This window comes from Ambystoma mexicanum, chromosome 6q (assembly GCF_040938575.1).
Source record: "Ambystoma mexicanum isolate Mex_15411 chromosome 6q, UKY_AmexF1_1, whole genome shotgun sequence".
Lineage (NCBI taxonomy): Eukaryota > Metazoa > Chordata > Amphibia > Caudata > Ambystomatidae > Ambystoma > Ambystoma mexicanum.
This window is the reverse complement of record NC_090937.1, coordinates 648,535,324-648,560,286: the sequence shown is the minus strand read 5'-3', so window position 1 is coordinate 648,560,286 and position 24,963 is coordinate 648,535,324. Positions and strand designations below refer to the sequence as shown.

The 24,963-nt window shown below is 48.1% G+C and overlaps 1 protein-coding gene across 3 annotated transcripts in view; it reads left to right on the top strand.

Moving 5' to 3' along the window:
- Positions 1-24,963, top strand: part of LOC138516192 (basic proline-rich protein-like) — a 199,181-nt gene that overhangs the window by 72,991 nt on the left and 101,227 nt on the right. The window contains exon 2 of one of the 3 annotated variants that reach the window (XM_069631131.1): positions 726-781. The exons of the other annotated variants lie outside the window; for them this stretch is intronic. The gene's annotated coding sequence lies outside the window, so the exon portion shown is untranslated. The remainder of the gene's footprint in view (positions 1-725; positions 782-24,963) is intronic. 3 annotated transcript variants of the gene reach the window in all.

Genomic DNA, 24,963 nt, shown 5'->3' with positions numbered 1-24,963 from the left:
TTTTGCTAAAGGTTCAAGCTAAAAATGTCGACAGACCCAGAGCCACAGGCTTATGATGGTAATCAGGACAAAGAGGATGACCAAGAGGTGATAGCAACATGGACCAAAACCAGCAGGCCTTGGCATATCAGGGTTAGCAGCTTCCAACTACTTCCAGTTTAACACCACATCTGGTCAATTTGTCATCTGTGAGGTAACAGACCCAGAGGCGAGCGGGCTGATCAGTTGCCACTCCAGCATGGATCACTGACACTGTGGCGGCCACCAACGATCCGACAGAGCGTACCTTCTGGGACCTTTGTTGTGAGATCGATGGGACGTCACACACTGGAGGTGGTATGTCAGGAGTGGGATCTGAATCGGGGTCATGCCCTCTGGGTTCTCGATCACTTGACAAATGAGCCTGAGCAGTAGTTACTGCAGGGACCTCACCACCTGAAACAGATGGCTGAGCTATGAGTCTAAGTCTAGGCCCACGCTGTCAGTCCAGCAAACCTGAGGGCAGTGTGGATAGTCAGAAGGACTTGATAGGGGGTTTGCTTTCTGAGCTGTAGTGCTGACTTCCACTGATGGACCTTTACCAAGATCCAGTCTCCAGGCTGTAGAGGTTGGCAGGGTTCAGTTGCCGGTTCTGGCAGGGAAGCTCGGATCTGAGTGTGGAGAGGTCAAACAATTTTAATCAATATGCAACAGTACTCAATCACAGTGTCATCCTCTAATTGCAGGTGCAGGAGATGTGGAGCTGCGGGAGGGATCAGTTCCTACTCTCATGGGGCGACCAGTAAGTATCTCATGTTCAGACAGTTTGTGTTTGCACTGGGGATTATTAGACATGGCGGACAGGGCTGGGGCAATGCCTGGGGCTGAGCACGCTGAAACAGCAGTTCTACATGAGCTCTCGATTGAGGGTGGTAGGCACAATGGAACTGCTGATTTATTCCTAGTGCTTTGCACACCTCTTTAATTATCTGACCAGCAAAGTGGGTGCCTCTGTCACTGTCTATGACCAGGGGCAGCACGAATCGGGGTATGAATTCTGCAAATAGCTATTTAGCCACTGTGACAGTATCAGCCCTCCTACATAAGTAGGCATCCACACACCGAGAGAGAGCACAACTACTATCAGTAGGCAGTAAGAAAATTGTTTCCGCACGGGGAGCTGTATAAAATCTATCTGCATGTTTAAGAAGGGACCCTCCGGTACTGGACTTGCAGACAGCCTTGTGGGCACTGCTCTCCCAACATTGTAAGTCAACATATGGAACAGCTTACACAGTAATCTTGTGCAGTGGTGGTGAGACCAGGGTCAATCTAGTCTCGATTGACAGTGAAAATCATTGCATTTTTACCTGAGTGCACAAAGCCGTGGGCCTCACCGACCAGGTAGAGAATGAATACCTTGGGAGCCACTAGGCAGGTGTCTGGGGAATGCCAAAGGGAATCGACTCCCAATTTACAGTCTTGCTGCACCCAGGTCACCTTTTCTTCTTCAAGGGCCTGTTCCTGTAGTATTGCCAAGCTGTCAATGGAGGCCATCAGTGACTGACTGCAACACAAACAAGAGTTTCATTAGGAGCCAGGGGCCAGTTTAAGGCCTCTGAACGAGCTGCACAATCCGATAGGGCATTTTCTTGTGCAGTGAAAGACTTAGAGGGATTGTTCACCTTGCATTTAACGATTGCTAGGGCAGCACGGGGCAAAAATGCATGCAATAGGGCTGACACATTTTCCATTCAATATAGGAGGGCCAGTGGATGTCACGTACCCACGATGCTTTCAGAGGACTCTGAAATCTTGCACAACACCATGTACCTGAAGACACACACCCTCTACGAACAGAATCAGATCTGGGTTTTCCAATACGAAGACAAGTGAACATGTACTGCATAGATTTATGGGTAAAACTGACTGTCGGGGTGTATGGGTATCGAGAAAATGGCTGAACACAGGTCAACAACAGTGAAAAACGTGACTGTGCACGGAATGCAGGTCAGGATGGTAGCCCGGGTTAGGCACAACGGGAAATGCTGGTAATACATCAGATCCTGAATAAAACGACAAACCTCTTTTCCTGGCTTCTTTGAGGGCAGAATCGGTGCATTAAACAGGCTGCAGGTCGGCACACAAATACCTTTGTCGTGAAGGGATTCTATTCCAGGATTAATGCCTTCCTTGGCCTGTCTAGAAATAGAGTACTAGAGGTTTGGCTGGGTTCAGGGTAATTTTAACCAGCTAAGCATTGGGCATGTAACCACCTCTGTTTGTGTGAGTCAATCATAATTTGGTAGGTACTCGGTCCAACACACTTTCAAGTGCTAGATTGAGTGCCGGCTGTGTCTCCAGATTTTGAATCGGTAAACTCCTGTAGCATAGCTATAATCTCATGCTCTCGGTGGGTGGGGATGTCGAGGAATATACCATCGGGGGAACAATAGATGAAACAGCTCAACTTACATAACACATCTAACCCAAACAAGTACTCGGGGGAGCAGGTAGATATAGGGCCCACTGTGACCGTAAGAGAGGGATACACAGGGTGAGTTATTGGAGTACCTCCATTCCCAGCAGCATTGTCAATGCCATTAGAGTGAACAATATGGGGAAATTCAGAAGCCTTTAGTGCTGAGCATGAGGTTGCAGCCCCAACCAAACATGATATCTTTTGTCCAGCAATAGTACAATCAACATAAGGAGCAACAGGATTAAGCAGAATAAGTGGTTCAACAAGTTCGGGAACCCCTTGGCAATCCTAACAATTGCTTTGTGGCAATGGTGGTGGAGGCGGGGCTAAAGCCAACCCAATTGGTGCGGTTGGCAGACTGCCTCCACTGTCATACTGAGGCTGATTTGGACAGTCAGCTTTCCAGTGTCCAAACTCCTTAGAGTAGTTACACTGATCGCTGCATGTGTTTGTGTGGTATCTCTCGTTGTTCTGTCTGTGTTCATGTGCTTGGGGAGCTCCACTTCCGCTTCACCTTCTCTGCCCTCCTGGCATGGAGCTGAACCCTCCCCTTCCCTGGGAACGCTGTAACTGCTGCATTTGCAATGCAATAAGTTTCACTTCAATACTTTCTTTCAACCTGATTATATGCCGTCCGATACCTTGGGTTGCAACCCCATAACAAACTGCGCCACCACAGCCTGTGGTGCTACAATGGAGGCATCAATTATTCCAGAATATTGATCCCGGAATTTGCTAGTCCCAGTTCTGTCCATCTTCAGAAATCAACTTTCTTAGCATGTCTTTCAGGGTTTTGTTCAACTGTTCCACTAGGCCATCAGTCTGGGAAGGATAAATTGAGGTTTGCATGGTTTGGTTCTTCATAAGCTCTTTTATTTCATTCATCAGCTTCAACATGAAACTACTCCCCTGATCAGTCAGAATTTCTGTGGGAAACTCCACTCGCATGAAAAACGGAATGAGTACCTTGAGTATTGCCTTGGTTCTTTGCATCGGAAGGCTTCCAGGGGCTGCATAGTCGTCAATGACCAGAATTTGTCAGTAGCCTGATTTGATGGGATCCAATGGGCCGACTATTTCCATACCGACACTGGATGATGGTGAAGTTTCTGTCTTTGCCTCTCGAATGTAGGCACTGATTCAGTAGTCAAACTTTGATGCTCCTTGGTTTCTGGCTTAAATGATGTGTCTGTAAAGGTTCATGGATTGAGACAGACAGGTACTGCTAAGAAAGACAGTGACACTGGAGGGAGGGGGCTGGGGGGGCAGGAATTGGGACCCCCCTCGCCGCTTTTGATACTATCAGCCAGAAGATCCTGCTAATAAAATGATAGTGGATCACGTCATTTCTCCTGGACTGGTCTGCAACACACATAGGGCCTCATCACAAATAGGGCGGTAAATTGGGCTTTAACTCTGCCGGATGGAATTATCGTTCCGCCATGGTGTTCGGTGGAATAACAGCCATTTCACAAGTTGACGGGAGATGGGAGGGCATGGGTTTCACCATCTTAATAAATAGAGTTTTCATCAAAAGAACGGTAGTCTTTTAGGTTGTGTCATTGATTTTAATGCAGTGATTAACTATTTACAATGGGCCTCATTACGAGGTTGGAGGTAGCCTTGCCGGTTTTACCGGCAAGGCTACCTCCAAACCCGCATTCGGGTCCGGCACCCATGAATGGGCAATTACCGGGCTATTCCGGCCCAGCCGGACCCGGTAATTGCCCTTTTGCGGGTGCTAGGCCCGGTACATCCACATACCCATTTGAGCCCCATAGGGCTTAATGGGAATGGGGAGGGTGGTAGCATCGGTACCATTATTAACGGTACCGGTGCTACCATCATGTTCTGCTCGCGGGTGCCGGTACGGCCACCAGGTCAGACCTGGTGGCTGCAAGGGCTCCCGCGAGCAGAACCTCTAGTATGGCGGTACGATAGCAACGGTGCCCGTAGCGATACCGGTGCCGTTGTTGCCTTACTGCCATACTTGTAATGAGGCCCAATGTGTATTGTGGATATAGTTTTCCGAAAAAATAGTCTATCAATTCTTGACGCCGCATGCGCCCATCCCTTCCTTCTGCACGGCCATCCTGTGCTGGTCTTGCAGGCCATATCTTGTCACCCTCTGAGTCTGCCTGTGCCAGGTCCTCCCCTGGAGGCAATGGTACATTCCTCCTGATGCACACATTATGCACCATCACACACACAAGGACTCACTCCCCAACATTCTCTGAACTGTACATAAGTGCCCCTCCAGTTCGGTGGATACACCAGAACCTACCTTTCAAGAGTCCAAAGGTGCATTCTATGCATACCCTGGTCCTTGTGTGCGCCTCGTTGTAGGCAATTGCAAGTAGATTCCCAGGGTTCCTTATTGGGTTCATGAGCCCTAGTAGTTGTGGGCAGCCGGAGTCACCCACAAGTGGAATGAAACTGTGTTACTTTCAAATAGTTAATGGTTGTACGTCCATGTCCTGACTAAGTGGTGAATACTTTTCACTTCCATGCAGTTATTTGAGCACACTTGAGTGCCATCAGGGCGTGTTTCCCTTATATTTGAAAAAGAACAATTACTTGTGCCAATTTTGCACTGCAGCATATGTATGTATCCCTATGGTCTGGATTCCCCAATCGTCCCTCCAAATCCCAATGATTACTTTGCATGTTGCGGCCTGTGCTGCCTCTTTCTTGGCCATTGTATTGTATTTGATGTGTGCCAGTGGTGGTGTGGTTGCTTGGCGTTTTGTATGTCTCTGTACTGTTGTGTGCTAGAGGGTATGGTGAGGTGCTTTCCTTTCTGCTACCATGTGTGGCCACCTGGGTCCGGCATCATTACTGAGGGATCTGCTAGGGGGTGCTTTACCACAAAAATGCATTTTCAGGTACAGTGCCCTATATATTGTGGGACATGTGGTCCCTTGAGCCTGACTGCTTTGGTGTGGAGGGGGCATGGCATGCCCATATGGATCATTCCCCAGGATACTTTGTGCTACATGTGCATGGTGGATCTTTAACCCCCTTTTCCTCATATCACCTCCACATTCCCCTTTGTGGATACATACCTAGTATGTGTGCTGTCCTCATGGGTTTCCATGTACGCCGAAAGGGTGGTGCACCATGGCGTCATGACTTGATATGATATGATAGTTTATTTATATAGCGCCTATACACTATGTTTCAAAGCGCTTCAAGGCAAGGGAGGGAACATGGGAAAATACAATGACATTCTTACAGGCCATGAACAGTAAGGATGTGAAATTAACTATCGTACTTGGCCTGACAACATTTCAAGAGCTAAGACATAGATAAGGAAGGGAGGGGGAGAGTGGGAAGGAAATGGAAACAGACAGGCGACTACCATACTAGGCCGGACGACATTTCTGATAGAGCCGGAGAAAACAAAAGGTAAGGGAGAGGGGTGCAGAAAGGGAGGGGAGGAACAAAACAAGCGACTATTGTAATAGGCCTGACGACATTTCAGATAGTGCTGGAGGGGGGGGGGGACAAGTAAGGTGAGAGGGGAGGAGACACTACTATACTAGGTCCAGGAAGGTTCAAGATCTCTTCTGATAGAGTAAGTGCATAGAAGAAAGTAAGGGGAGGAGGAGAGGAGATAGGAAAAGGAAGAAAGGGAGAGGAGAAGAGCACAGAGAGTAAGGAGTCAAAAAGAGTGGAGAAGCAAGAGGGGAGAGCAAATACAATTGCAGAAGTCAGTAGTAACACATAATGTTGCAAGCCAGGATACAAGATAACAATGGGAACAGTATGATTCAGGGCCACCATGAGTACAAGATGCAAAGGAAGTCCAGCATGAGAGTTGTGAAAGGGTGACGCACTGTGAATCAATGAAGTCCATAAAAGTGAAATCCAGAATTGGCCACAAGACCGTGATGGTGAAACCAGAATGTATCAGGACAGACTCTTGCAGAAGTAGGCTGGAGGGGGATGGAGGGTGTAGAGGGTAGAAGAATCAAGCAAAACAGGCAACACCTGTGTCCGAGAAGGGTGGGGGCACAAGGGAACATCACAGGGGGGAGAGCGGGAGTGGGGATGGCCTGAGGGGACAGAGGGAGTAAACACATTTTGGTGCATGCTTACCTGCTGTTTGAGCAGGGGTCGGGCGCTGGGTCCTCCTGGTCCGAACAGGTCCAAACAGGAATTGCCCTTTTCTCTGTCTGCCCTTCGCTTTGGACGCCCGGGCCAGAGACGCCCTTGATCTAAGAGTTAAAAGTAGGAAGGAAGAGGCTGGGCTAAGAAGGTGGGTGGTGCTTAGGCCAGGTGACCTAGATCCACTTGCACCTGCTCCCCATCTGCAAAGGAAAAGGGGCTTGAGGGCTCCTTAAGTAGGGAAAAAGAGCAGCAACCAGGATGGCACAAGGTGGGCAGGGCTTAGGCCAGGTGACCTAGATCCACTTGCACCTGCTCCCCTTCTGCAAAGGAAAAGAGGCTGGAGGGCTCCTTAAGTAGGGAAAAAGAGCAGCAACCAGGATGGCACCAGGTGGGCGGGGCTTGCTAAGTGGGGAAAAAGAGCGGCAACCAGGAAGGTGCCAGGTGGGCGGGGCTTAGGCCAGGTGACCTAGATCCACTTGCACCTGCTCCCGATCTGCAAAGGAAAAGAGGCTCGAGGGCTCCTTAAGTAGGGAAAAAGAGCGGCAACCAGGAAGGCACCAGGTGGGCGGGGCTTGCTAAGTAGAGAAAAAGAGCGGCAAACTGTGAAACGGGTGTAGCAGTGGGTCACAGTGAGGTCTGTGTCGCATGTACAGTGCACATTCAGGGAATGGTACTGTTTCCAAACACATGCTCTGATAGCTGGGGTGCCACCAATGATAGATGTGTGCAGTCCAGAGCTGCTATTAGAATGGGGAAGTGGGCAGTGGTGTACATTCTAGCCTTCGTGGCATGGACCTTTGCAGGGGTGCTGGGCAGAGAGCAGCACTTTGGAAAATGTTAGTTGTGACATGGCTTGCAGAGGGTTTACTAATATGTGCCTGTGGCACAGAAGTGCCGCACTGATACCAGATTCAGCAGCGGTGGTAGGGCTGTTCGTATGTTGATGGTACTCTCAATGTCCATCTGGATAAGGATGAGGAGGTGCGCAATTGTTTGGCGGTTGAGCTAATACAGTGTTATCAACTTCGCATCTGTGAGTGTCCAGGGTGATGGTCTGACTCTGGGTATGGGGGCCCTCCTTCCCACATGTCTCCTCTTCCTTGGCCCCGGTGGGTTCCGTTGTTGCGGCTGATGCGCTATCCCCATTAGGTCAATATATATAGTAAGAGTGCCTGGATATCATAGTTTACAAATGCTGTGGGCTGCATGGTGTTGGAAGTGAGTCTGGGGCAGGTGTGTCCCCTACATACCCTATATGAGTCAGGTGGACGGACCTGTGGCTTCATTTTCTTCACCTGAATGCATTTTCCTCCACTTGTTTGGCAGCCGTAACTGCACCCATTTGTTGGTGGGATTACGACCCATTTTTCAAGGTATTTTGGCAGTAATTCCACTTGTAGTACGGTGGAATTACCATTTTTATTCCTGGCAGTAATTCCACCAGTGGAATTAGTTCCAGGTCAAATTCTGCTGTATTTCAGCAGAAATTCCACCATTGCTAATTCTGCCGGCGCTTATTCGACTGCTAGAATCAGCATCCATTTCTCGGAATGCTTAATTCGGCAAAGTGGTAAAAGTGGCGATGACGGAATTACTGCAACTTTTACCACTTACCGTTGTACTTGTAAGGAGGTCCACACTCCCCTTCTGTTCATCTTTGCACAACCTCACGTGTGGTCTACTCCAAGGAGCCATTCTCTCGGCTCTCCTTTTCAATATATACATGAATCCGATTCTGGAATTTATCTATAGCTCAGGCCTCACATGCTTCAACTACACAGATGATCTCCAAATCCACTTCAATCTCACAAACAGCTCTACATAAAAGGCATCAGATCTTAGCCCATGCCTCCTGCATGTTGACTCCTGGATGACAACAAACAGACCGACACTTAGTTCATCCAAAACCTGCTTATAATTTGTGGCACCACACTTCCAAACTGTCAAGCTGAAAGGTCCTGTGTCCGCGGAAGCTGCTGAACCCCCGACAATCCCCCTGAAATGTAATTCCCAGAACTAGATTTCAATTCAGCTCTGCAAACTACACCCCAAAGGGAAAGGGGGAAGTGGATAACAAAACAACACCAGGCTGACTGCGTCAAGGCTAACAAAAGCTGAACCTGCAGAGGATATAAGAAAAGCAGATACAAATCCTTTTATTACTTACTTAACCTTAAGAGTGGGAAAGACTTTAAATCCTTAACTAATAATTAAGAATCATACCTGGTTCTTCTCTTGAATTTTCTTAGAGAAGCTTGTAAAGAAGCTGAAAATCTCTCTTACTTGAGACTCTTGAAATTCACAGCAACTTCTTAATTTGGGCAAATCTGGAAAGTTTAGTTCTTTGCCTTTTTTTCCAAAATTCACTAGTTGTCCAGTTAAATTGTCTTTATTTTTTCTTTCTTTTTCTTTCAAACTTTTCTTTTGTTTTCAAACTTTTTACAATTCAATAAAGTTTGTGAATTCTTGAAGAAACATGTGCTAAACACACACGCAGATTATTTCAATACAGAAGATTTGCACGCTGAAAACTTTCTGCGTTGAAGAACGCGCGAATTTCCGCGCCTATTCACACGCGCCTTATAACCCACGCGCAAAAGAGTTCACACGCGATCGAGTACACGCGTTAAAAAGGACACGCGCAGGTAACTACACGTGCAGTTGAGTTCTCGCGATGAAGCACACGCGCTTGAAAACACACGCGCAATAGAGTTCTCACGCGGCAAACAGATTATCGCGCCAGGAAGCACACGCGCTGGAAACACACACGCGATATAGAGTTCTTGCGCGGCGAGCCGATTCTCGCGCTAGGAATCACACGCGCTGGAAAACACACGCGCTATAGAGTTCTCACGCGACGAACAGATTCTCGCGCTAGGAAGCACACGCGCTGGAAAACACACGCGCAGTTGAATACTCTCGCACGCGCAAAGGTTCAACGATTAGTTTCAGATTACACATAATACGCGTTTTACAAATAGCGTTCAAGCGCGCTCAGAGAGTTCAATAATATAAATTCAAAGGTAACATTTTACGATTTCTCAAGTAAATGTCATTAAGATAAACAGAGCTGCAGTTAAAACAAAGTCACTTATCTCCAGAACGATTTCTTAAAGATCTTCAGAGTTTCCTGTCTTCAAAACAAATTCCTGACAGCTGATAGCTTCTCCTGAAACCCCCAAGAAAGTAGCCGCTCAACTGCTAACGCCTGAAGGATAAAATCCACCAGGCCCAAGTCTAAAGCAGGAGCAGCCACTAAACACATCCTCTCAGCTGGGGTTTAGATGATGAAAGGCAAAGAGTGACAGTTTAGAATGTTCATTGTTGTTCAGCAGTGTTTTCTAACCAATCAGAGCTGTCACTGTGAAACTCCATTTTGCCTTGGGTCAGAACCAGGATTCTGAATCAGCAAGTTAAGGCCAAACCAACTACAATAGAAAACTTCCCACCCACACAAGGCTAATCTAAAAAGGATAATAAAAGAGAAATAATGGGAAAATAGCCTGAATAGGGGAAGGAAACCTGACAGTACCCCCCTCCTAATGCCCAGTCTCTGGGCCTACCTTATGTGGATATTTTGCATGAAACATAGCAACTAAACGGGGGGCATGTACATCAACTGAATCTTCCCATGATCGTTCTTCAGGTCCATATCCCTCCCAATCAATTAAATACTGCAACCTTCCCCTCACTTTCCTGGAATCCAAAATTTGTTTAACCACAAATTCCTCAGATGAATCCTCCAAAATCACAGGGGAAGGTGATGTTCTAAATCTAGTTCCTGAACAAACTGGTTTTAAAAGGCTAACATGGAAAGTAGGATGTATCTTCAAATGCTTGGGTAATTTCAATCGTACTGCCACAGGGTTGATGATTCTCTCTACCTCGAATGGGCCTACAAATCGTGAACTGAATTTATTCTTCCCCTTAATTTTTTGGGGTACCGGGTAGAAAGCCAAACTAAGTCTCCCACCTTATATTCAGGACCAGCCTTCCTTCTCAAATCAGCACACCTTTTATATTTCAACTTGTTTTCTCCCAGCACCTTTTTTGCTCTATCCAAGTTATTCTTCATTACCAACAAACGATCTTCCACTCTAGGATTCCCGGAATCCTCCAACACCTCAAAACTCAGAAAGCGAGGATGAAACCCACGACCCAAAAAGAAAGGGGACATAGAAGTAGCATCTTTACCACAATTGTTGTAAGAGAATTCTGCCAACCATACCAAATCCACCCATTCCTCTCCAGCTTGTAAATAACACCTTAAAAACTGATTTACTCTCTCCACTTGTCCATTACTCTCCAGATGATGCCCAGAAGTCAAACTAACGTCTACCCCAAGTTTCCTACAGAAGGCCCTCCAAAATTTTGAAATAAATTGAGATCCCCTATCAGAGATAACTTGACTTGGGAGTCCATGTAGTCGAACTACACCTTGCAAAAAACTATGAGCCAGTTTTTCCGCGGTAACCTCTCCCTCCATTGGTAAACAATGCGCTTCTTTAGTAAGACGATCCACCACAACAAGAATGGTAGTACAACCCTTATCTTGAGGGAGATCAACAATGAAATCCATAGAAATAGTGTGACAAGGAGGAGGAGGAACAGGTTACGGCTCCAATAAACCATGCGGCTTCCCAACTTGACTTTTTGCTTGTGTACAGACTACACAAGTTTTAACAAAGTTCAATGTGTCTTGGCGAATTTTTTCCCACCAAAAACTCCTTCGAACCAATTCCAGAGTTTTTCTGAAACCAGGATGTCCTGATAAAATGGATTCATGACAATTTCTCAAAGCCTTTTCTCTTAACTCTTCAGTAGGTACATAAAGCTTGTTATCAAAAAATGGAAGATCGTCTTTCAAACTTCTGGCTGGATCCAGTCTCACCCACTCCTCCATCTTCTGCAAGGACATATTCTGGCGAACTTCATTCAAAAAATCCATTTCTTTAATGGCTCCGGCTAACAAAAAACGTTCTGGAGCAATTAGAGGTTCTGGCTTCAGAATCTCTCTCGCCTCACTACCAGGAAATTGGCGGGATAAGGCATCAGCTTTTTTGTTCTGACTTCCGGGTTTAAAAGTCACAATGAAATCATAATCGGCAAAGAATAAAGACCAACAAAGTTGTCGTGGAGACAAGGTTCTTGCAGATTTTAAAAACAATAAATTTCGATGATCAGTAAGAACCGTTACCGTATGTCTTGCCCCTTTCAGAAAATTTCTCCATTCTTCAAAAGCGGACTTTATTGCTAATAGTTCACGATCTGTAATTGTATAGTTCACTTGAGCAGCAGAAAACTTCCTAGAAAAGAATGCAACTGGATGTAGCTGACCAGTAGTTTCATTCCTTTGAGAAAGCACCGCCCCCAACGCTAAATTTGAAGCGTCCGCCTCCACAAAAAAAGGTTTAGAGAGATCAGGATGAATTAGAATCGGACTAGAAGTAAATTTTTGTTTTAACTCTTGAAAAGCTTTTTCTGCTTCATGGTCCCAGTCAAATTTCACTCCTTTTTTCAAAAGTCTCGTTATAGGAGCAACCAGCTGAGAAAAACCTTCGATAAATCTCCTATAAAAATTGTCAAACCCTAAGAAACTTTGTATTTCCTTAACCTTAGTAGGAGAGGGCCATTCAAGAACTGCTTGAACTTTTTTAGGATTCATTTCTAAACCCTTAGGGGAAATTATAAAACCTAAAAACTCCACAGAATCTGTATGGAATTGACTTTTTTCCAATTTGGCAAACAAATGGTTTTCTCGCAGCTTTTGTAAGACTAAGCGCACATGTTTCTGATGTTGATCCAGGTCAGAAGAGAAAATCAAAATATCATCGATATACACGACAACAAAAATATCCAGGTATTCTCTAAAAACCTCATCAATAAAAAATTGGAAAGCCGCTGGAGCATTACATAAACCGAATGGCATAACTTGGTATTCAAACAGCCCAAACCTGGTCTTAAACGCTGTCTTCCATTCGTCCCCTTCCTGCACACGCACAAGATAGTAAGCTCTTCGCAAATCTAATTTAGAGAAAATATTTGCTCCTTGTATTTGATTAAGCATTTCCGAGATGAGAGGAAGAGGATACCGGTTCTTAACAGTGACTTTGTTAACTGCTCGATAATCGATGCAAGTTCGAAGCGTTCCATCCGGTTTTGGTACAAAAAATAAAGGAGAGGCCGCCGGTGACTTAGAGTGATGAATAAACCCTTTGGCCAAGTTTTCCGTCAAATATTCTTTTAAATAATCATTCTCTTTCTCTGTAAGAGCATATACTCTACTACTAGGCAAAATTGTTCCTGGCTCCAGCTCAATTTTACAATCAAAGGGCCTATGGGGTGGTAATTCTCCTGCCACTTTCTCATCAAATATGTCCCAAAAATCTTTGTAACACTGGGGAAGTTGACCCACTACAGCTCCCACATCATGACATCCAATTACAGTCTCAGCCAGAAAACTAGACACTGAATTACTTTGTTTGACATCTTCCTCAAAGAGACTTCCTGAAAAGCAATTCTCTTTACAAAAATCTGACTGCATGTCAATTGTCCTAGCACTCCAATCAATCAGAGGATTATGGAGAGTAAGCCAAGGCATACCCAAAATAATCTTTAACAAAGGAGCATCAATTAACTCAAACACAATTATCTCTCTGTGACCTCCTGATAACTCCAAAGTTAAAGAACCAGTCCTGTGAGTAATAGGACCAGAAGATAGAGACGTACCATCAACAGCCCTAGCCTGCTCTACAACCTCCTTCTGAAGAATTGGAATTCCCAAAGATTTTGCCAGACCCCAATCCATGAAATTCCCGGTGGCACCTGAGTCAAGAATAACGGGACCATTTCCCTTACACTCCAACTCAAAGAACAAGGATACATTTACGGTTATATGGGGAACCGCTGTCTGCACAGTATTGGCGATCTGTTGTACCTTGACCGCTGAAGTAGAAGTCTTCTTGGGACTGTAAGGACAGTTCCCTAAAAAGTGCCCACCTCTTCCACAATATAAACACAGATTGTTATCTCTCCTCCTAGCCTTTTCTTGCACAGTTAAAGGACCTCGGACCCTGGGAGGTGGATTATTCCCTTTGGATCTACTCTCTACTTTAGATCTATCCACTCTAACTAGAGACTTTACGTCACTCTGACAATGACGCCTCTCTGCCTTCCTTTCACTCAAACGAAAGTCCAATTGAATAACCAAATCAATCAGACCTTCACAAGTAGAAGGGCGTTCAACCACTCCAGACAATGCATCCTTTAATTCATCTCTAAGGCCCCGATAAAACAACGAGGCCTGTTTATCCTCGGGCCACTTGCTTTCTAACACAAGGGACTTAAATTGTGTTATATAAGCAATCAAGTCTCTATTACCTTGTTTGAGTTCTAAAAGTTCACCATCCACTTCCAGAGATAACTGTCTTCTATCAAACATCTTTCGGAATATCTCTAAAAAACTTGTGTAATTTCCTAAAACCGTACTTTTTTGACTCACCAACAACCCAGCCCAAGCAGATGCCTCCCCAGAAAGATAGGACAACATAAAAGTTATCTTAGATGCATCCGAGGGAAATAATTCTGGTCTACTCATGAAATGTAATTCACATTGCGTCAAAAACACCCTAAACCTCTTGGGATCCCCATGATAACGTTCTGGAGGCGCCAAAGGAACTGGCATAATTAAACTCCTTACCCCTTCTGCCACTGGAGGCGCCCGTTGTATTTGTGGTAATTGATCTCCACCTTCCCTTTCTAGCTCAGGTGGAGAACCAGCGCCCCCTGAAACCTCATCCTCTCTCCTTTCTCCCCTCTGTTGAATTTGTGTTACTTTAACACTCAAGTCATCCACCTTTTGACTAAGTAAGGCATTTTCATCCCGAGATATTTTCAACTCCTCCCGTAACTCCCTGATCAAAGATCCTAATGCCTCCATGGATTCGTCGGGGTTCATGACAGCTCGGGCGGACAAAATTATTGGCCTTTCATTCTGTCAAGCTGAGATGTCCTGTGTCCGCGGAAGCTGCTGAACCCCCGACAATCCCCCTGAAATGTAATTCCCAGAACTAGATTTCAATTTAGCTCTCAAACTACACCCCAAAGGGAAAGGGGGAAGTGGATAACAAAACAACACCAGGCTGACTGCGTCAAGGCTAACCAAAGCTGAACCTGCAGAGGATATAAGAAAAGCAGATACAAATCCTTTTATTACTTGCTCAACCTTAAGAGTGGGAAAGACTTTAAATCCTTAACTAATAATTAAGAATCATACCTGGTTCTTCTCTTGAAATTTCTTAGAGAAGCTTGTAAAGAAGCTGAAAATCTCTCTTACTTGAGACTCTTGAAATTCACAGCAACTTCTTAATTTGGGCAAATCTGGAAAGTTTAGTTCTTTGCCTTTTTTTCCAAAATTCACTAGTTGTCCAGTTAAATTGTCTTTATTTTTCTTTCTTTTTCTTTCAAACTTTTCTTTTGTTTTCAAACTTTTTACAATTCAATAAAGTTTGTGAATTCTTGAAGAAACACGTGCTAAACAAACACGCAGATTATTTCAATACAGAAGATTTGCACGTTGAAAACTTCCTGCGTTGAAGAACATGCGCACTGTAAGAAAAGTCCACGCGCTTGCAAAAACACGCCAAGCAGAATTCACGCGCAAACGAGATCACGCGCAGAAAACCCATGCGCTAGTAAATTCCCACGCTGATGAATTTCCGCGCCTATTCACACGCGCCTTATAACCCACGCGCAAAAGAGTTCACACGCGATCGAGTACACGCGTTAAAAAGGACACGCACAGGTAACCACACGCGCAGTTGAGTTCTCGCGCTGAAGCACACGCGCTTGAAAACACACGCGCAATAGAGTTCTCACACGGCAAACAGATTATCGCGCCAGGAAGCACACGCGCTGGAAACACACATGCTTTAGAGTTCTCACGCAACGAACGATTCTCGCGCTAAGAAGCACCCGCGCTGGAAAACACACGCGCTATAGAGTTCTCACGCGGCGAGCCGATTCTCGCGCTAGGAATCACACGCGCTGGAAAACAAACGCGCTATAAAGTTCTCACGCGACGAACAGATTCTCGCGCTAGGAAGCACACGTGCTGGAAAACACACGCGCAGTTGAATACTCTTGCACGCGCAAAGGTTCAACGATTAGTTTCAGATTACACGTAATACGCGTTTTACAAATAGCGTTCAAGCGCACTCAGAGAGTTCAATAATATAAATTCAAAGGTAACATTTTACGATTTCCCAAGTAAATGTCATTAAGATAAACAGAGCTGCAGTTAAAACAAAGTCACTTATCTCCAGAACGATTTCTTAAAGATCTTCAGAGTTTCCTGTCTTCAAAACGAATTCCTGACAGCTGATAGCTTCTCCTGAAACCCCCAAGAAAGTAGCCGCTCAACTGCTAACGCCTGAAGGATAAAATCCACCAGGCCCAAGTCTAAAGCAGGAGCAGCCACTAAACACGTCCTCTCAGCTGGGGTTTAGATGATGAAAGGCAAAGAGTGACAGTTTATAATGTTCATTGTTGTTCAGCAGTGTTTTCTAACCAATCAGAGCTGTCACTGTGAAACACCATTTTGCCTTGGGTCAGAACCAGGATTCTGAATCAGCAAGTTAAGGCCAAACCAACTACAATAGAAAACTTCCCACCCACACAAGGCTAATCTAAAAAGGATAATAAAAGAGAAATAATGGGAAAGAAACTTGAATAAGGGAAAATAGCCTGAATAGGGGAAGGAAACCTGACACAAACCCACACCAATCTCTTGGCCCGAATGGGGCCAAGCCAGCAGCCTATGAAAGCTGTTGTAGACCTTACTCTTTATGGGCAATGACCTAACATTCACACAGCAGATTTAGGCCATTGTAAGGAGCACCTGCTGTCTCTTCTGAATGATCTGGTGAATCATGCCTTCACTGCCATCTGTGAGAAGCCTGAAGGTGTCTCACCCGCTAGTCCCCGGGGATCTGTTATCCAGGTGGCCAGGAGACGGCCATCGCTTTTGGATCCAGTTACTGGGGGGTGAGACCAGTGTCGGTGGATCACCTGGATGAGGTGTCTTCAGGGAGTGGAAATGGGGCACCGGATGGTGAGAATAGGTATCCCCTTCCTTGTAACACCTTTACCCCATCCTACCAGGCAGGATACCTATGAACTCAACCCCCGCCTCCATTTCCAGACAAAAACACTTTCTCACAGACAGTTCACCCTGAGCGACAATGAACTAACACCAGAACCTTATACCTGACATGTCCCAATACAATGGTCAGGCAGGGTCAGGCAATTACTGATCATTACACAGACCTGACTTCCATCACACTTCCCGACATGAATAAAAGGCGGAGCAAGAAAGCACACTCTGAGCGAGGAAAAGCACACAAGGATACAGCAGTTCCAAGAAGGCAGTTTAATACAAGGAGAAAGACGGCAAGACCAGAGAGAGTTACAAGGAGGAAAGTTCCCTTGACCTTTAAAGACTGTTACTTTCGCAAACCTTTGAAAGTAAGAAGCCTAAGACCGGAAACTAAAGCTGAACAAACCTACACTGTGCATCGAAGATACCCGGGGCTCTCCTGTGTCGATAATCAAGGCAGGGAGAAGTGATTGCCGCTGTGGTACTGTCCTTGGCTTCTACAACAAAGCAGCGCCAGTAAAGACGGCACAGCCGGTGAGTCGGAGAGACTGATACGAAACCAGCTTGTGCTTGAACCGAGGTTGCAAGCAGCAACATTGTATGAAGAAATCCAAAGAGGACAGTGTGTGAAACGCATGTGATGAGCAACTTGAACATAATTAGAAAACCAAAGGAGTGAATGAACTTTGGGGAGGCCAAGCGAGATACCATATACAGAGTGGTCAGGTGCCACGTGGGTGCTCATTTGAAGGTCTCTGTTAGATATCCAACTGAATGGTGACTGTATTGTAAAAGGGAGGTTTGTATCAAAGTGGTCCTGCAGCGGGTCAAGCTAAATCCTGTGCACATTCGAAAGTCTACAATAAATCAAGGTGAACTACAATTGGTCCGAGCCCGCCTGAGGGAGACTAATTGGCAAAGAGGACGGATCCGAGCCCGGATGAGGGGAATCTGGGGGTGAACCGTGAGTCACCCGAGAAAACGAATATTCTCTGAATTTTGTAAAAAGTAGGATCTAAGCCCGGAAGAGTGGGATCCGCAGTAACGATCGTAAAATAACATGGATCTGAGCCCAGCTGACGGGGATCCAGGGTGAAGAACCAGGGGTGAATACTTGTAAGAAGAACGGAACAGTGTATCTTATTTTTTGTACATCAGACCCTCTAAATCAAGAGACTTTGATGAGAAAAGAGACTTGGGCACAGCAGACCCTGTTGCTGGAAATAGAACTGTATCCTCGTGCCGAAGAAGCCAGAGTGTGTGCTTTGCTCGAGTGAACCGCCTTGCCCCTTGCTCAAAACGTGGCAAAGGGACATATAATTTTGTGAACACTTCTTTCTTTTCTTGAACATTACCTCACACCATTTGTAAATTAGCTATAAGGATTGGCAATAGTTTATTTTAGTATAGGACCTTTTATTTTGTCAAGACTCCACAAGGACTGCATTATTATTATTATTTGATGGTGGTAGCTTTCTCCCATCTGTAGAATTAGGTTTACTGTTGATACCATGCCTTCCTTACATGTGGTGTCAGTAGTGGGATGTGATTAAATTGATACAAATTGAAAATCCATGCTGATAATCGTCATACCACCAGAAGGGGAAAATAGAGTCGATGAACTCCTTGACTCTGACCATGTATCCTCTTTGAAAGAGGTTTTGCTCTCTCATCTACGTATCCCGACTGGTCAACAAGACTTGTTCTTTAAAACTCAAGTACTAGGGGGGCGTGGCCAACTGCGCGATGCAGTAGACGTGTGCTCTCGGAGCTCCCGCGACCGCGGCCCAACATCCTGCTACATTCGACCATTTGCAGTGCTTGGGGGACCCCCAAGATAAGCCCCCCAGTGCCCGATACCCTGGAGCGCATCTGGGGCGATTTCCAGCCCGAAACGCCCAGGAACCGCGGAGACAGCAACAAAGGTGGGGAACGCCGCTGCGGCCCGCGGAGGAAACAAGATGGCCGCCGGGGTGCGCTCTGGGTGAGGAGCGGGTCATCTCTGCATCTCCGTAGCCGGCGGGGACGAAGAGCCAGAGTGCCTGTGCGAGTTGGAGGCGCAGGCGAGCCCCCCGAGGGAACCAGTGAGGGGAGCCGCCCGCCCGATCGAAGAAAGGAGCGGACAGCTGAACGCTGCGAGGGAGCCCCGTGCACTGTCGCGGCGGCCCCGCCGGTGAGTGCCTGCTGCTGTTGCTGGGGGGTCCCTGTGCGAGACTCATCCCGCCTGCTCGGGAGACCCCAAATTCGCTGGGAATCCCGAAACCCGACTCCATCCTGGGAAGCCGGCACGAGCACCGGACACAACTCCCCCCCCGAGAGCAGACATATTGAAACCGCGGGCTGAACCATCCGGCGGGGCCCACGCCTCCGCGAGGCTTTGTTTGCTCCCCCCGACCCCTGGGAAATACTACGTGATAACGTTGAGGGAGAAGGCGGCCCTGGGGCGCGCCGCCGGGCAACGCCTGGAGAGACGGCTGGGGGTCTCTGCTGCAGCCGAGGGGGCCATTCGGGTCTCTCCTGCCCCCCCCGGAACTACAAGCACCGAGGATCTAATAACAGAAGGTGGGGATACGCCGATACGCGGCCTCCATCCCAACGGGGTATAACAACCCCCTAGCGCCGGTGGTCGGGCCAACACATCCACTGACACGAGTTCGCCACCCGGCTCTCTACGCCCTTCCCTTCCCCCCACCCGCCTCGGTCGGGGGGACTGCCCGCGTCCACAGAAGGTGTGGACAGCGCTCATAACCCAGCGCAACTGTCCTGGTGGGGCTGAACCAGTGTGCAAGAGGGCGCCCGTGAGGCAGTGACCATGGGGAAAGACAAGATTAGAAGACCGGCCACGCAAAACAGAATCGACCAATATACGGTTCCCCCATCGCAACCTCCTGACACTCCACTGCTGCCGTCGGTCGAAGAGGACTCTGCATCTGGGCTCTCCCTAAGGGATGTCATGGCAGCTATAGCGGACTCCCGCTCATCGATGGAGCAAAAAATGGACGGAATCAGTCTCGACGTGTCCCTCCTCCGACATGACCTGCAGAAACTATCGGCACGCACTGGGGAGGCGGAGCAGCGCATCTCCAACACGGAGGACGGGTTGCAAGCAGTACAACAACAGCTCCAAGGAGTCACCGCCAAACTTAAAACTCTGGAAGCCAAAGTCGAAGAAGGAGAGGGCAGATCCAGGCGCAATAATATCCGCATCCTCGGTATCCCCGAGAAAGCTGAAGGCCCCTGTATGGAGCTTTTCTTGGAGCAATGGCTGATGGACCTGTTCGACCAACGATCCTTTTCTAAATTCTTCTCTGTAGAGAGGGCACACCGAATGCCCACTGGCAGACCAGTGCCTGGTGCTCCACCGCGAACGGTGATAGCAAAGCTACTGAACTACCGAGACCGAGACGCGCTGCTGCACCTCGCACGAACCAAGGGCACGACCACATTCAACGGGTCCAAGATAGCCTTCTTTCCGGACTATACCCGTGAGGTCCAGAAAGCGAGGCAATCCTTTGAGAAGCTGAAGCGACAGCTGCAAGCGATGGGAGTCAAGTACGGCCTGCTTTTCCCGGCCCAGCTGAAAATATATTACAGGGGTACAACAGTCCACTTCAACGACCCAAGGGAGGCCTGGCGTTGGGCAGAGCAGCACATAGAAGGGGACTGGTCGGCGCCCCGGCCCAACAGGGACAGAAATCCTAGACCACCACCGGCACATCCTCCACATCCTCCGGATCCGGGTCAACCACCCTCACTGAACCAACCGGCGGAGGCCGGAGATTGAACAGGATTGCTCCTTACGGAGGGGTCTGCCCCCACAAGCGGGAGCACGCCCGAATTGATGTTGCAGGGGGTGTGGGAGAGTACCACAGCACTGCTATAAGTTGTCTAGGTCATTAATAGTGCGGTCTGCGGGGGCACTTCTTCCGTTGCAAGTGGAGAAAGCAACGGGGCCCCCCTCCATTCGTTAACTTCTTCTAGTGTTAATCTGTACAAGGGTTTGTAAGGCTGTCACCTTACGTTGTTGAGGGTCAGCGATGTTGGGGCGACAGGTACTTCGTGTTGGGGTGGAGTATGGGGTGGGGGTGGGAAAGGAAAGTTTCAATGGGTTCACTGTTACCCCGGGAGCAACGCGTCACCGCAAGCTCCGAGGTTTGTTGAAGTTGAAGTTCACGGCAACACGAGGCTACAAATGGTTCAGGCAGCACATCACTCAGCATTCATGGCACATACTGCGATACACCACTGTTGACGGGGATCCCCTCCTCGGAATACACCTGGTCAATCTCTTGTGTGAGTCCTTAGATGGCACCTTTACAACCCCAGTCGACCCCGACTGAACATCCCAAGTCTCTCAAGGTGCTCACCTGGAACGTAAATGGGATGGGCTCGGCGATCAAGAGGCGCTTGATTAAACATATTCTCAGTAGACACTCCCCCGACGTGGCCCTGCTATCCAAAACCCACTTGGCGGGTTCGAAATGTTTGCATTTCCAACGCACAAACTACAGGGCTGCCTTCCATGCGGGATATACAATGGGATCCAGGGGTACTCTCATCCTCATACATAAACGTGTCCCTTTCACCCTCCAGTGCTTAGAGCAAGACCCACAGGGCCGCTATGTGCTGATCCTTGGTACGCTTGGGAACGTAAGGGTCGCCTTCGTCTCGGTGTACTCCCCGCCCGGACTGGGGCAGGAGCTACTGGACGAATTGACTGCCCTCATAGGTAAACACCAACCTGACGAGCTGTTTCTGGGTGGAGACTTTAATGATGTCATGTGCAATTCCACTGATCGTACACATCTCAGCCACCGCAACCCGGACACCCCCACAAAGCTCTCTACCTTTACTTCTGCCTTGGGCCTGGGTGATGTATGGCGGGAACTGCACCCGGACGTCAGGGGATACTCCTTCCACTCTGGTGCCCACGGTTCCCTCTCCAGAATTGATTATCTCTTTGTTCCACATACAGATCTCTATAAGGCAACGGCGGCGGAATTCCTTCCCCGGGGCATCTCAGACCACTCGCCTCTGCTGGTGGAGATCCGCACGCGGGGTGTTTCCCCCCTAGGACATGGAGACTGAATACTTACTATCTGGGCTCCCCCGAACTTGTTGATCACCTCACTGAAGTCTCTACTGAGTATTTTGAAATTAATGACAACGGAGAACAGGATCCAGTGGTGGTTTGGGAGGCCTATAAGACCGTTTTGCGGGGTGCCTTAATCTCCTGGGTGGCAAATAATAGGCGAGAGAGGCTCCGGGAAGTAACAGAGGAGGAGGGTGAACTGGCCCAATGTGAGAATAAGCACACCCTTGACCCATCCCCGCAGACCCAGCTCTCCCTTAAACGAGCCACCGAGCGGCTCCGAAACCTCCTATTAGATAATGCTAAACAAGCCCATTGGGACTCCAGAGCCAGAATTTATGAGCCCGGAGACAAAGCTGGCCGAATGCTAGCCTGGTTGGAGAGGAGAGATGAGGGACAACGATGTGTTCGTGAGATTGTCAACTCACGGGGTGAAAGGTTTCAGTCAGATGCAGAGATAGCTGAGGCTTTCGCCCAATTTTATGAAACACTTTATCGGGCTCCGACCTCGCGGGTGGACCCGTCCCTTCTAAATGACATATCACTCCCGACTCTCTCAGTACAACAAAGGGTGAAGCTGGACTCTGATCTCTCAGAGACCGAGGTGGCTGACGCAATAGCCCAGCTGCAGACCGGGAAGACGCCAGGCCCGAACGGGTTTCCGGTGGAGACGTGGCAGAAGCTGGGAGGGGTCAGCATAGCCTCATCTCTCCATAAAATGTTATTGTCAGCCCGGGAACAGGGCGCTCTCCCGCAGGATCTGTGCAAGGCCACCATCGTGGTCATCCCCAAACCGAGCAAACCCCAGGAACAATGTGCCTCCTATAGGCCGATCTCGTTGATCAATGGTGAGGCTAAGGTCCTCGCCAAGCTCCTGGCCAATAGGTTACAATCAGTGGCCCATACCCTAATACACCCGGACCAATGTGGCTTCATGCCACACAAATCAACCCGAATGAATCTGCGTCGACTCCATTTAGCGTTAGAGAGGGCTCCCGCCATTGACATTCCGCTGGCCCTTCTGGCAGTTGACTTTGAGAAGGCTTTCGACTCGGTCCGATGGGATAGCCTCTGGGAGATCATGGCACGTATGGGCTTTGGGGAGGAGTTCATGGGATGGGTGAAATTGCTGTATACAAATATATGGGCGGAGGTCAAGGTGAATGGGTGGACCTCTCGTCCCTTTCGACTGGGACGTGGCACGCGGCAGGGGTGTCCCCTCTCCCCCCTTCTCTTCGCCCTGGCGATAGAACCATTGGCTATATGGCTTCGCCAGAGCACATCCTGGATGGGATTCAGATGGCCAGAGGGACACGAGGACCGGATATCTTTATATGCGGACGACCTCCTGTTATACCTGGGAGACCCTGCCCGAGCTTGCCCCATAGTGACCCAGATTCTTGTCCGATATGGGAGATTTAGCGGTCTAAGGATCAACTGGAAGAAATCTGTTTTCTTCCCAGTGAAGGGAGGAGAACAGCCCGACCCTCAGGAATGCCCTTATCAAATAGAACAACTTGGTTTCCGATACCTTGGGATTTGGATCACATCGGACCTAAATGGCTATAGCAGGCATAACCTCAGGCCAATCCTGGATCGATTCTCTAATGATGTACAGCACTGGAAGCTTCTTCCCCTGACCCTCATGGGTAGAGCCGCTCTCTTTAAAATGTTGGCTCTTCCGCGATTCCTTTACGTCCTTCAGAACGCCCCCTTGCAGATCTCGGGGGCCGAATTTGCCCGGGTGGAAACTCTCCTTAGGGAGCTCTTGTGGGGTGGTGGACAAGCGCGCATAGCCCTGGCTACACTTCAGAGGTCGATCTGGGAGGGTGGGATCGGAGTGCCCCGCCTTCAGACCTACTATTGGGCCTCACAATTAGTGGTGGTCAATGACCTACTGCATGGGGACCGGGAACTACCCCACATTAAGGCCGATGTGGCAACCATGCATGACACCGATCCACTACAGCTACTGTACGACACCCCCCCTAGATCCTCCCCACTAATGATGAGGGCACAGATCACTACCTCTTGGAGGCAAGTGCACAACTTTGTGGGATGGGGGAACAAGATATCAGCGGCGCAACCCCTATGGAGAAATGCCAACCTGAGGGAAATGGCGAGGTTCGAACCTTGGCCGTGCTGGGTGAGAGCTGGGATACAGAAAGTGGGAGATGTTCTTAGCGGTGAGAATCTTGCCCCGTTTGCGGTCCTGCAGCACAGGTTTCGACTCCCTGACACCGAAAGATACCACCATATGCAAATGTCCCATGCCCTAAGAGTCCACATAGCGCTGGACGACAGCATACCGGAGTACTCACCTATAGAACGTAACATTCTACCTGAATACATCCCCTCCAAATGCACATCCATTCTTTACAATGCCATTACATCCTTTGCGACTCCTGAATTGATCAGCTTAAAGGCCAAGTGGGAAACAGATGTAGGAAACATTGACCCTGAGGACTGGATACGGGTACTAATGCACCCCAGGGAAACTGCCATCTCCTCGAGACTCAGACTAGTGCAACTTAAAATACTACATAGAGTGTATTATCCTAGAACTGCACTGTTTGGATGGAAGAGGGCAACAAGCCCGAATTGTCTTAGGTGTGGGATCGAGGAGGGGACCTTCTTTCACATTCTGTGGTCCTGTCCCCGCATCCGAACTTTCTGGGGGGCCTGTTGTCGGGAACTGACCCGGATACTCTCCACTTCAATAGAACTTGACCCGAAGGTCCTAATCCTGGGAGCGCCAGGGGAGTATGAACTGAATAAATGGGGAGAACTCTTATTGCATACGGCGACGGCCCTGATGAAGCGGAACATTGCACAAAAATGGGGAGTCCCCGAATCTCCGACGATGGAGCAATGGGCGATAGACATGGACACATGTGCTATGTTTGAAAGACGGGTCTATAATGCAAGAGGCTGTCCCAACAAAGCCTCTAAAATATGGGCGGCATGGGAGGAGGGAGGGCCTTGAGGAGTGAGGCCTTGAGAGTTGCCCCTTTTGAATATTCACACTGTGAATTGCAGGTGTGTCCCCTGTGAACGGTAATGATATACTACTACTGCTGAATGGGTCATGTGGGCCTCCTGCCTCTTTTTTTTCTCTTTTCTCCTTTCTCTTTTCTTTCT